This window comes from Ruditapes philippinarum, unplaced genomic scaffold, assembly GCF_026571515.1.
Source record: "Ruditapes philippinarum isolate M1 unplaced genomic scaffold, ASM2657151v2 ctg11436_1_1_1_1, whole genome shotgun sequence".
Taxonomy (NCBI): domain Eukaryota; kingdom Metazoa; phylum Mollusca; class Bivalvia; order Venerida; family Veneridae; genus Ruditapes; species Ruditapes philippinarum.
The window spans coordinates 1-11604 of NW_026853831.1; the positions used below are offsets into that span (position 1 = coordinate 1).

The 11604-nt window shown below is 31.7% G+C and overlaps 1 long non-coding RNA gene across 1 annotated transcript; it reads left to right on the plus strand.

The window, feature by feature from the left end:
• Positions 1-1929: 1929 nt before the first annotated feature.
• Positions 1930-6679, plus strand: LOC132738112 (uncharacterized). Its single transcript, XR_009626820.1, has 3 exons — positions 1930-4141; positions 5174-5281; positions 6609-6679. It is a non-coding gene; the product is annotated as an uncharacterized LOC132738112 (long non-coding RNA).
• Positions 6680-11604: the final 4925 nt, after the last annotated feature.

The window sequence follows — 11604 nt, forward strand, 5'->3', positions numbered from 1 at the left end:
CTCGGAAAACACATTTTAAGTAATTTCAGCGTCCGCTACAGAACTTCTTCTCAATAAACACATTTTGTTTAAGTAATTTCTGCGTCTGCTACGGGACTTATTCTCGGAAAACACATTTTAAGTAATTTCTGCGTCCGCTATAGAACTTCTTCTCACTAAACACATTTTGTTTAAGTAATTTCTGCATCCGCTACGGGACTTATTCTTAAGTAATTTCAGCGTCCGCTATAGAACTCTTCTCAGTAAACACATTTTGTTTAAGTAATTTCTGCGTCCGCTACGGGACTAATTCTCGGAACACACATTTTAAGTACTTTCTGCGTCCGCTACGGAACTTATTCTCAATTAACACATTTTTAGTCCCCTACCGGTTTAACCGGAGGGGACTTTAGGTTTACCCTCCGTCCGTCTGTCCGTCTGTCTGTCTGTCCGTCTGTCTGTCCGTCTGTCTGTCTGTCTGTCAGTCTGTCAGTCCGTCAGTCCGTCCGTCCACAAAAACTGGATCCCGCGATAAACGCAAAAAGTACTGAAAATATTTTTATGAAACTTGATATATGGATAGATGGCAGTATGGAGATTATGCACGTCTTTTTTTTTTTTCTTCCTATGTTGAAAATTCTGGTTGCTATGGCAACAAATAGTCTGAAAATATGGCAAATTTAACACATAAAACTGGATCCAGTGATAACTCAAAAAGTACTGAAAATATTTTTATGAAACTTGAAATATGGGTAGATGGCAGTCTGGAGATTATGCACATCTTTTTCTTTTCTTCCTATGTTGAAAAATTCTGGTTGCTATGGCAACAAATAGCCTGAATTTCAAGATTTCTGATTTAAAATTTTTCAGCTTTTTCACTATATGTTCTTTATTTCTTAAGGTGTTTACTTCAAAACTTTAAATATAAGTTTCTGGTCATCAACCACATCATATGTGACAAGGTTTATAACTCTAGCACAAAAAATATCAGTATTACCTCCCTTGAACTTAGATTTTTAGGGGAAAAAATGTTGTCTTTTTTAAATAACTTCTTTATTTCCTAATGTATCTACTTCAAACTTCATATATATGTTTCTTATTATCACTCGACATTTTTGAGAAGGTTAAATACTCTAGCAAGACTATTTCCAGAATTATGTCCCCCTTTAACTTAGATTTTTTCGAGAAACTGGTATTTTCACTCCAACTTCTTCATTCCTTATAGGATTTACTTTAAAACTCACATCGTAATAATATGACAAGGTTGTATAAACATAATTTCCTTACTAAGCATGGAAACTTAACACATTACTGTGATATAGACAAACTTATTTTATTATGTTTTGTGGTTGATATTTTCAAACAAGACTTCATCCATCAAATTCATTATAAATGGCAACTACACAGATTGTATGACAATTAGAAGAACTTTTTGAGGGACGCGGGTAGGATGCAGCGTAACTGTATGCCCGCAATACTTATCAATGACTTGTTATTAAGTAATTTCTAGCATTAATGCCGACTACTTGAAGCGTGTTTAAATCCAGAATCTCGGTAAAGAATTCCCAGATTTTATAGCCGATCGAGAAATAAACCTTGAAAATGGGATATTTTCTCTCACATGATATAGTCGCCTTTTGGAAAACTTATCCTGCGGTCGAATACACATTTTGTTTAGATTAATTCATCGCAGTCCGCATACTGGAACTTATAGTCTCAGGGGGGAAAACTACTTTTATAAGCACTATATGTTGCCTTACCGCTACTAACTTTCATTCTCAACTAAACACAGTTTTGGTTCAGAGTTGTTTGTCTGTGTGCATCTTCGTGCTTACACGATGCTGTATCTTGGAATATGAAAGAACACATAATTAAGTTTCCCGAAGTAATTTCTGCTAGCGGGGGAAGCCTAAGGAGAATTGCTTCTTACTGGCATTTTTTGTCTTAAGTAATTCTGCATCCCCTACGGAACTTATTCTCAATTAACACATTTTTATTTAAGTAATTTCTGCATCCGCTACTGAACGTATCCTCGGTAAACACATTTTGTTTAAGTAATTCTGCATCCGCTACGGAACTTATTCTCGGAAACTCATTTTAAGTAATTTCTGCATCCGCTACTGAACGTATCCTCAGTAAACACATTTTGTTTAAAAGATTTCTTTGTCTGCTCCGGAACTTATCCTCGGTAAACACATTTTGTTTAAGTAATTCTGCATCCGCTACGGAACTTATTCTCGGAAAACACATTTTGTTTAAGTAATTTCTGCATCCGCTACGGAACTTATTCTCGGAAAACTCATTTTAAGTAATTTCTGCGTCCGCTACGGAACTTATTCTCAATTAACACATTTTGTTTAAGTAATTTCTGCATCCGCTACTGAACGTATCCTCGGTAAACACATTTTGTTTAAAAGATTTCTTTGTCTGCTCCGGAACTTATCCTCGGTAAACACATTTTGTTTAAGTAATTCTGCATCCGCTACGGAACTTATTCTCGGAAACTCATTTTAAGTAATTTCTGCGTCCACTAAGGAACTTATTCTCAATTAATACATTTTGTTTAAAAGATTTCTTTGTCTGCTCCGGAACTTATCCTCGGTAAACACATTTTGTTTAAGTAATTCTGCATCCGCTATGGAACTTATTCTCGGAAAACACATTTTAAGTAATTTCTGCATCCGCTACGGAACTTATTCTCGGAAAACACATTTTAAGTAATTTCTGCGTCCGCTACGGAACTTATTCTAAATTAACACATTTTGTTTAAGTAATTTCTGCATCCACTACTGAACATATCCTCGGTAAACACATTTTGTTTAAGCGATTTCTGTCTGATTCGGAACTTATCCTCGGTCAAACACATTTTATTTAAGTAATTTCAAATCTGCTATGGAGCTTATTATCGGTAAACACATTTCGTTAAGTATTTCTGCATCCGCTACGGGACTTATTCTCGAAAACACATTTTAAGTAATTTGTGCATCCGCTACTGAATGTATCCTCGGTAAACACATTTTGTTTTAGCGATTTCTCTGTCTGCTCCGGAGCTTATCCTCGGTATTATTGCTGTGTCCGCTTTAGAATTTATCATCGGTCAACACATTTTGCTTAAGTACTTAAGCATAGGCAGTAAGTAAAATTATGTCCAGAATCTTTAACATTCAGAAGTCATAACACATGGTTATATTATTGGTCAAATGGTAATTTGCAAACTGAAAGTCTAGAAAATTGGAATCTTTTCCAATTTGGGAGATGTTGAAGATCTGTTAGGGAAGTATAATGTGTCTAAATGGTATTTATGGAGGAAATGGAAAAACAACAGGTATTATTTATTTTCTTGGTTTTGTCTTGTTTCTCTACAGTAATTTAAAATATCTTTACTTATTTGTTAAATTAAATTTTTTTCTTAAAATGTTTCAAATTGGTAAATTAATTTTTAGGATGCATCCCACAACTGTTGATCGAGGCTCACTGGCGACCCCATTGAAGGATTCCGGTGCTGATATATCCGCAAAATGGGAATTCGTTTTGGAAGGATTTCTCTTGAGACACTGCGCCGGGAGTGTTGATAGATTATGGTTTTTTCAGAGTCAAGAAAGATGGAAAGGGGATTCTTTTTTTTTTCATTAGATCAACCGAGTGTCTGCCATCCAGAAGTTTTTTCCAGATTTATTTCCCTTTGTTTCTTTGGTAGAATAGCTGGAAGCTAGGCAAAACTTGCAGCTAGCAGGCGTTTTTCTTTAGGTATCATGCCCTGATATATCCCTGGTCTGTTTATCAAGACTACTATCGATGTAATCCGAGGAGTCTGGCAACTTTATATCCGCAAGGAGGAATCGTGTGGGAGTGATTGTCTTCAATTCTGAGTCCAGCAGCATTGTAGTATGACAGTTGTTCCTGAGTTAAGAGAGATGGAAATCAGTGGATCATAGTATGGAAGTGGCCTGAGAAGAACAACCTGCATTGACCGTTTACTGGAATACAGCTTTTGTTTGAGCAGATATTTGTTCAGAAATATAATATAACATGTCAATATTTTTACCTAGATTTGTTTTTTGGTGCTTTGAATTTTTGTTTCAGATTGAATACATCACTGGCGTACACAGTTTGAAAACCGTGAGTGTTGACCATTAAACAGCATTTGGAAGCAGCTTAATCAGTACGTATTGCAAAATCATTATTATTCGTTGGGCACTTAAATTTTCGTTGTTTTCGTGGATTATAAGGTATGAATTTAAGGTCCAACAAAATTTTCATTTTGTATGCTGTAAGATTATTTTGCATTACATTTACATATTACCTTTTTTGAAAAATACTGTCCACGCATTTATATAACCACAAAAATGTTCTATGTGACAAAACCGTGAAATTTTATGCAAGAAATTAAGTGATTTCACAGTAACAGTTGATATCAAAGAGACAAGAATTTTTTTCATACAGGTTATTTTTCACCTGTTGAATTTTATTTAATTATGAGATTCTAAAAGTATCTGTTTTTATTAGTTACTTTGAGCCCTTTAGCCGGCTTTTGGCAACTGATTGTCAATTACGACTGCCACCCAGTTGTTTAGCCTCAATCAAACTGAGGCTGCAGCATTTTCATTTGTGCCATTTTTAGCATTCTTAAATGTTTCCATTTTCTTCTTTAACAGTGTTGTTTGACTTTAAATCTGGTTAAATGATTAAAGATAAAATGAAATCAGAGCCTAATTATAACATTGAAGCTTGTTGTCTTATGTAAAACTCTGTTTTGAGAACAAAACATGGGGCGTCCGTGGCCGAGTGGTTAAGGTCGTTGACTTCAAACCACTTGCCCCTCACCGCTGTGGGTTCGAATCCCGACAGGGACTTGGATTCTTTCATGTGAGGAAGCTATCCAGCTAACTTACGGAACGTCGGTGGTTCCTCTCAGGTGCCCGTTCGTGCCTGAAATAATGCAAAGAGGGACACTTAGGTCTTCCTCCACCAGTAAAGCTGGAATGCGCGATATGACCTATACTGTGTCGATGTGACGTAAAACCAAATCAAACAAACAAAAAGAACAAAACATTACCAAAAATGAAAATTGATAGAATAATGTTTAAGTGCATTTTACAGTTTTACAGTAATTTGTTTACAAGTAGATGAGCTATATAAATGTATAATCTAATAGTTTAGTATTCTAATTGTATTTTGTTTTATGTGTTTCAAGGCCTTAAGAGAGTTACCACCCTGCCTCAGACGGTGACGACAATGCAACCTACATTAAAGACTTGAACCGTTATAAATCTTTATTTCTTTGTATTCTGATCCAGGGAAGGTAAATGTTATTTATTTTTTGTTTTATTAGGACTTAAAATTGTTGCGGCATAAATTGTGTTTTGTGTTACATATTACAAGTCATTCACTAAATTATACCTATAAATATGTTAAAAGACAAAATAATTAATGGACATACAGGCATTTCTTTTAAGTTTAAAACCACCAGAAAGGTTTATCATAAATTGTAAGGCTCTATTAGTCTATCTGTAAATTTTCTAAGTATAATATAAATCTAACAGAACTTAAAGTAGAAATTAGTAATCATTTAACCTCACCAATTAGTCAGAAATGTTGATTTTGCAAAAATTTTAGGAAATATAAATATCTTTTTCCCCAAAGTTTGGCAAAAAATTTGTTTAATATGTTTGAAAATGTTAGATATCGGAAAATATGGTTGTTGGGGGCATGTCGTTAAAATTAAATACGTTATTATTTTAAGCCCTTGTAACAATTTTTTTATGCTTTTATTTCGGTAAATTTTGTTTGCTAAATTAAAGATTCGTCAATATTGTTAGTTCTAAGCCTTATTAAAATAGATTTTCCCCAATTAACATTTCATGAAAATAAGGGATGGTAATAAGAATTTATTTTAAAAAAATTTTAAGTAAAATTTTCCCACATGAAAATTTATTAAAATTAAATTTTGCAATATTTGGGCGTCCTTTTACATATTTCTTGTTGTTAAAAATTGTTTTTAATTTGATAATTATGCTACTTTTAAAATTGTTTTGAAGTGGTGGTTAGCACAGTAATTTGTTCATCACAACCCTACAGGATCTTGTTAAAGGGGCCTTATCATATTTATTTTAAAAACATTGATTAATGAGAAATTTGAAATTGAACACAACTTTCCCAGTCTGGCTTTGAAACTGGTCCCAGTGTTTGGGGTGTTTATATGAACTGGTTTTGACACCAGTCGGGATGAACCTGATCTTGGGTTTGTGAGGAAAGACTATTACATTAACTCCTACTTTGATAATTAGCACCTTAATAAAGCGTTCAGTATATTTGTAAAGATGTTTTTTGTTGTTTTTTGTACTATGATAAATTCGCCCAGTTTATACACATGCATGCAATTGACATTTTTGTTATAAGGGTTCCGTAGTGATTTTGTAAATAAAAATGTTAAAAAAACATTTGGGATTATTAACCTCGATGCAAATTTGTTTTAGCAATTTTTTTTTTACGCCATGTTCCTAACTATAATCCTGTAACATAAATGTAAAAGCATTTCTGCTCAGATTTATATACAAACCTGTAATGGTGACTGATAATTTACTTATTTTAAAAATTTTATTTTTCAAGTTTCTTCTTTCTTATCACAGATACCTCTTGCACAGAAAGTACAGATCTTGCTGTAGTATGATTAATAGAGGTGCCTTTCACCAACAAAAAGGTATATATTGAATTATTCATATTTAAATAATTTATATTTAAACTGTTTTTATTAGCTTGTCTGTTTTGAAGAAAAAGTTTAGCTATAATGACCAATGTGGCGTTAGCTTTGTGCAAAATTTAAATGTAACCCATTATTTAAACAATTTGAGCCGTGTCACGACAAACCAACATAATGTGTTGGCGACCAGCATGGATCTAGACCAGCCTGCGCAGTCTGATCAGGATCCATGCTGTTCGCTTACAGACCCTATAACAAGTAAAGAATCTGATAGCAAACAGCATGGATCCTGATCAGACAGTGCAGGCTGCTGGTCTGGGAAATCCATGCTGGTTTCGAAAACCTTTGTTTTTTTTTTGTCGTGAACGGTTTTTAAAATTTTTTTAAAGTTTTTAAATGAATTTTATACTTGTTTATTTTGACAAGACAAACCCCAAAAATTTAAAAGAAATTTGGGTTTGGGTTTTCCCCCCTTTTTAACTAAGAATTTTAACAGAAAAGTTTTAATTTCCCATTTTGTTTTTTTAAAATTTTTTGGGAAAAAATTAAAGTCATTTTGATTTTTTTTGTTAAAATTTTTGGGAATTTTCTTAAAAAAGAAATTCAAGCCTTTGGCTTTTAAAGCAAGTAATAAAAACCTGTTTGGTTTTGTTTTTGATCCCCAAAAATTTAAAATTAAATAATTTTTTTTTTCTTTCATTTAAAAATTTGTTTCCTTGAAAATTTGTTTTGCATTTTTTAAAAATAGCACCCCTTTTGCTCAATTTGTGTCTTTCAAATTTTCAGCTTGAACTATTGGAAGAAAAGGAAGGGTTTGTCTGAACAGGCATGGTGTCCATTTTCGGTAGAGTTTTTTGAGTTGGTTTTGGTTTATTCAAAACTTATGGCAGAAGGAGTGAAACTTAAAATATTTCTTTTTGGTGTAATGGGAGGTCACACTCCCCGACCGCGTAACTCTAACATGGTTTTTGACAGGTTTTTGGCTTTCTTTTTTTAAAACTTGAAAATTATGCTTAAATTTCCCGGGTTGCTTTTTTATTTGTGAACTGAGAAACGTGGAAATCAAGTTTTAAACAGCTATCTACTTTAATTTCTGATTTTCTTCTGTTTTTTTTCTTTCTATTTTTGTTGATGAAATTTTAAATAATTATTTAAATCAAATGGGAAAATGGAGACGGAAATAAATTTGTATGAAATTGTGGGCTCAGATTTATGTTCTGATAATGTTTATTCATTATTTTTCTTCCAGGAAGTCCCATATTCAGATCTAGTGTGGATTTGACTGTTGAATGAGCAGACAAAAAATGAAAGGTGTGTATATTTTTAATATTACATTTTATAACATTTGCAAGTGATTTAAATATATTCATTGTTAGATATGTAGAGATATACAGTACTGCCAAGTTTATATATAGTTTTTTTTTTGCAAATAAGACTCATTTTTTTAGTGTTTTCACTGGTGCTAAAAACTGTCCACTCAAATAAGTGAGATGTTTTCAAATATCACTCTGACATCTTTATAAACGAGTTGTATGCTTGTTATGACATTATTCATGCACTATATACAAGTTGTAATCTGTACGCTGATATATTTGAAAAATTATGTCTAAATTTAATATGGAAAAAAAAATCAAAATTGAAAATGATTCAATCACTGGCTTTTGTCACAGAATATCTTGGACACTCTCAGATAACTCATAGTTTTGCAGAAGCCTGACAGAGCCTTGTGTTACAGTGTTATCTTTGCTTTTTCTTTTTTAAATGTATTAGTTTTGAAATTGCTTGAACAAATTTTTTACTTCCCAATTGTGAAATTTTTGATAAAAAATTTTATATTTTTATTTTCTTACGGAAAGCTTATTTTCACCCCTTTAGTGGATTAAAAATTATTGAACGGGGACTATTATTTTGTTTTTGAGGGAATGCCCCTTTTTGATGACAGTTTTTCTTTAAAAACACAAAATTAAATGGTTTTTAAAAGGGGAAAATCGCATACTAAAAATTTTATTTAGGGAAAATGACTTTTAAAAATTGAAAGACGAAAGGAAGTGTTTTTTCGGAAAAATTTTTGATCTTTTTTAAAAGGAAAATCATTTTTTTGTTAAACGGGGATCCAAAGCTATGTATACCCTTTAAAAAAAAATTAAAAAGGGGTTAAATCCCAATTGAATGCAAATGATTTATTTCACCAAATTGTAAAACTTGTCCTACTGTATGGATGGTGACATATGTAGTTTTTTGTAATATTGATTGTATTAAGAGTACAGCTTTGATTTTTAAAATATTTCTAGGTTTTAAAGTCGAGTACACCAAAATTGTATGTGTATGGTGAAACTGGTGTTAACCACTATCTATTTTGACATTAAATCGTTATATCATATTGATCGACTTAGTCCATACCACAACAACAACAGTTTCCATGTTTTGATATAATCGTATTTTGTAAATAACATTACAACCTCATTAAGATTTTCAGTGCCATGAAATTTTTTTCAGAATATTTTGGTATGAATATGGACAATATTTTGGAATTACCATGAATAAGTTAACGGTCAGTCAAACAAAAATTATAGATTTTTTTTTTAAATATTAAGTGGGTATTCTGGTATTGAAAAATTCTTAGTAAATGCACTAATTATAGATTATTTAAACATACAATTTTTGTTTTGAAACATATCTAGTTAAAACTCCATCAAAATTATACAGGTGTGTCTGTACATTGTGTGATAGATCCATTGGTGATGAATTCTATTATATTTTTGAGTGTGTTTTGATAATGTCAGGAAACGTTTTTTGAAACATATATATTTAACTGCCTTCGTGGTTGAGGGGTTAGAGTCGATGACTTCTAATCCAGTTACCTCTCTGGCTTGGGTTTAATCCCCGGGAGATGCTTTGGTAGTTTAGCACGGAGGAAGGTAGTCTAGTACTGGTGTAACTCTCCAGGAACGATGGTTAGGAAACTACCTGCCTATATGACTGAAATACTGTTGGGAAAAGGCATAAAATGAAACAAACAAACAAACATTTAAAGAGACATAATACATTCTATTGATATACAAATAAACACTGATGTTAACCTTCCAGATTACAAAAAACTTTGTTTATTTATTAAAGAAATTATATTAATATTCAAATAAGCCAAGAATTGTATAAATTTATTGTTGTGGAGAACTCTATTGAAGTATTTATTAATACTGACTCTACCGCAATACTTATGTTAACAATTTATATATTGTGTTATATTGATACTGTCTGATTCTGAAGCCTCATTTATTATATAATTGTATTATTACCTCATGTTGTCATGTTTACATGATCTGAGTGGAACAAAAAAATTGAAATTGAAATTTACATTTGTTGAAAAATGGAAAACAATACATGACCTAGATTATGGTATTCTTTTTTTCTGACACAGGGTGATAAATTGATATAATTTTTAATAGTGTTATTTAGAAGTTAAACTTACCAATTTCTCTTCAAGTACAACTCTTTGATTCTTTTATTACTCCTATTTTGTTGTAAGGTTCTGACGTACTGGCTTTTGAAAATATTAATATAATTCAGTTCTTTCAGCTTAAGTTTTGTAAATTTATATTGAAATTAAAACCATCTACACTTAATTGTATAGTTTTTGGTGAACTTGGAGTGAAACCAATTCTTGCATACATGTGAACTCTCCCACTTTTAGCGGGAGACTCCCACTTTCTGCAGCCATATTTTCAACGATTTTTCTTAAAATAAGGGGTATTTTCACAAATTAAAGAAATCTCCCCATTTTTTATATCAGAACTTTCTTTGTTATTTGCAAATTCTAAAATCTCCCTCTTTTGAAGAAAAATCACATTTGATCATCAAAAAAAGTTCACATGTATGTTCTTGTACATGCTAGAGCTAGATTGTTATGTTATTGGAGTAAGTTGATAAAATCTAAAGATAATATATGTAATAACAATAAGATATGTAATATTCTTTACAATACTGCTTATAAATTACATATTAATAAGTTTATTCTCCTTGGATAGCATTTGTTAAAAGCTGTTTAGATGAACTAGGTATGTCTGAATACTTTATTACCCAAAAAGTAGACAATCTTGATCATTTCAAACAGACTATATGACCAGTTTGTACTGAATTGGTACTGAATAATACACAGTGTTTAGTCCTGCAAAATGTTTAGTGTATAGAACTTATAAGACTGAACATAGTTTTGAAAAATATCTTGATATATTGCCTGTAAATCTTGCTAAAAATTGTAAAAATAAAATTAAAATTTTATGTTTTAGGCTTATTAACCTCAGTGGAGTTCCTTTAAAGGCTCTATTACAGTTATATAAGTGAAGAATGAACAAATTTATGTAAAGTATAATATTAATTGTTACAGTGTTATTTACTGTTATTGTAGATGAAAGACATGTATTAAATACATTTAATAAAAAAATTTAATTTAATTAATGATGTGCATTAAATTTTTTGAAACATTTACTATTGTAATTCTTAAAAAGGTAAAAAAGGTAATTTGTTTTAGCTGTTGTCAATGGTGAGTTGTTGTCGTAACTCATTGTCAGCTGGCATCTGTCCGTTCAAACTCCTCTTTGAACAACATCTCCTAAACCACCTAATGGCAATAATTTCAAAACTTCCTTGGAATAATCCTTTTAGGTGATCTTCTTTTAAAGTTGTTAAAAAAGTTAATTCTGTGCAGAAATCTAGTTGCCATGGCAACTGAAAGAAAAACTTTAAAAAATGCTAAGGTTAGTATTTCTTAACAAACCATTGAAGAATAAATTGCTACATTACAAGATAGCTATGCTATCACTTAAACACATAATTCCATTGCTTAATTCGGCATGACAGTCCAGTCATAATTACAGTGCTTTCTGACCAGACTGTGTACTGTTAACAGGCTGACCTAAACTTTAACC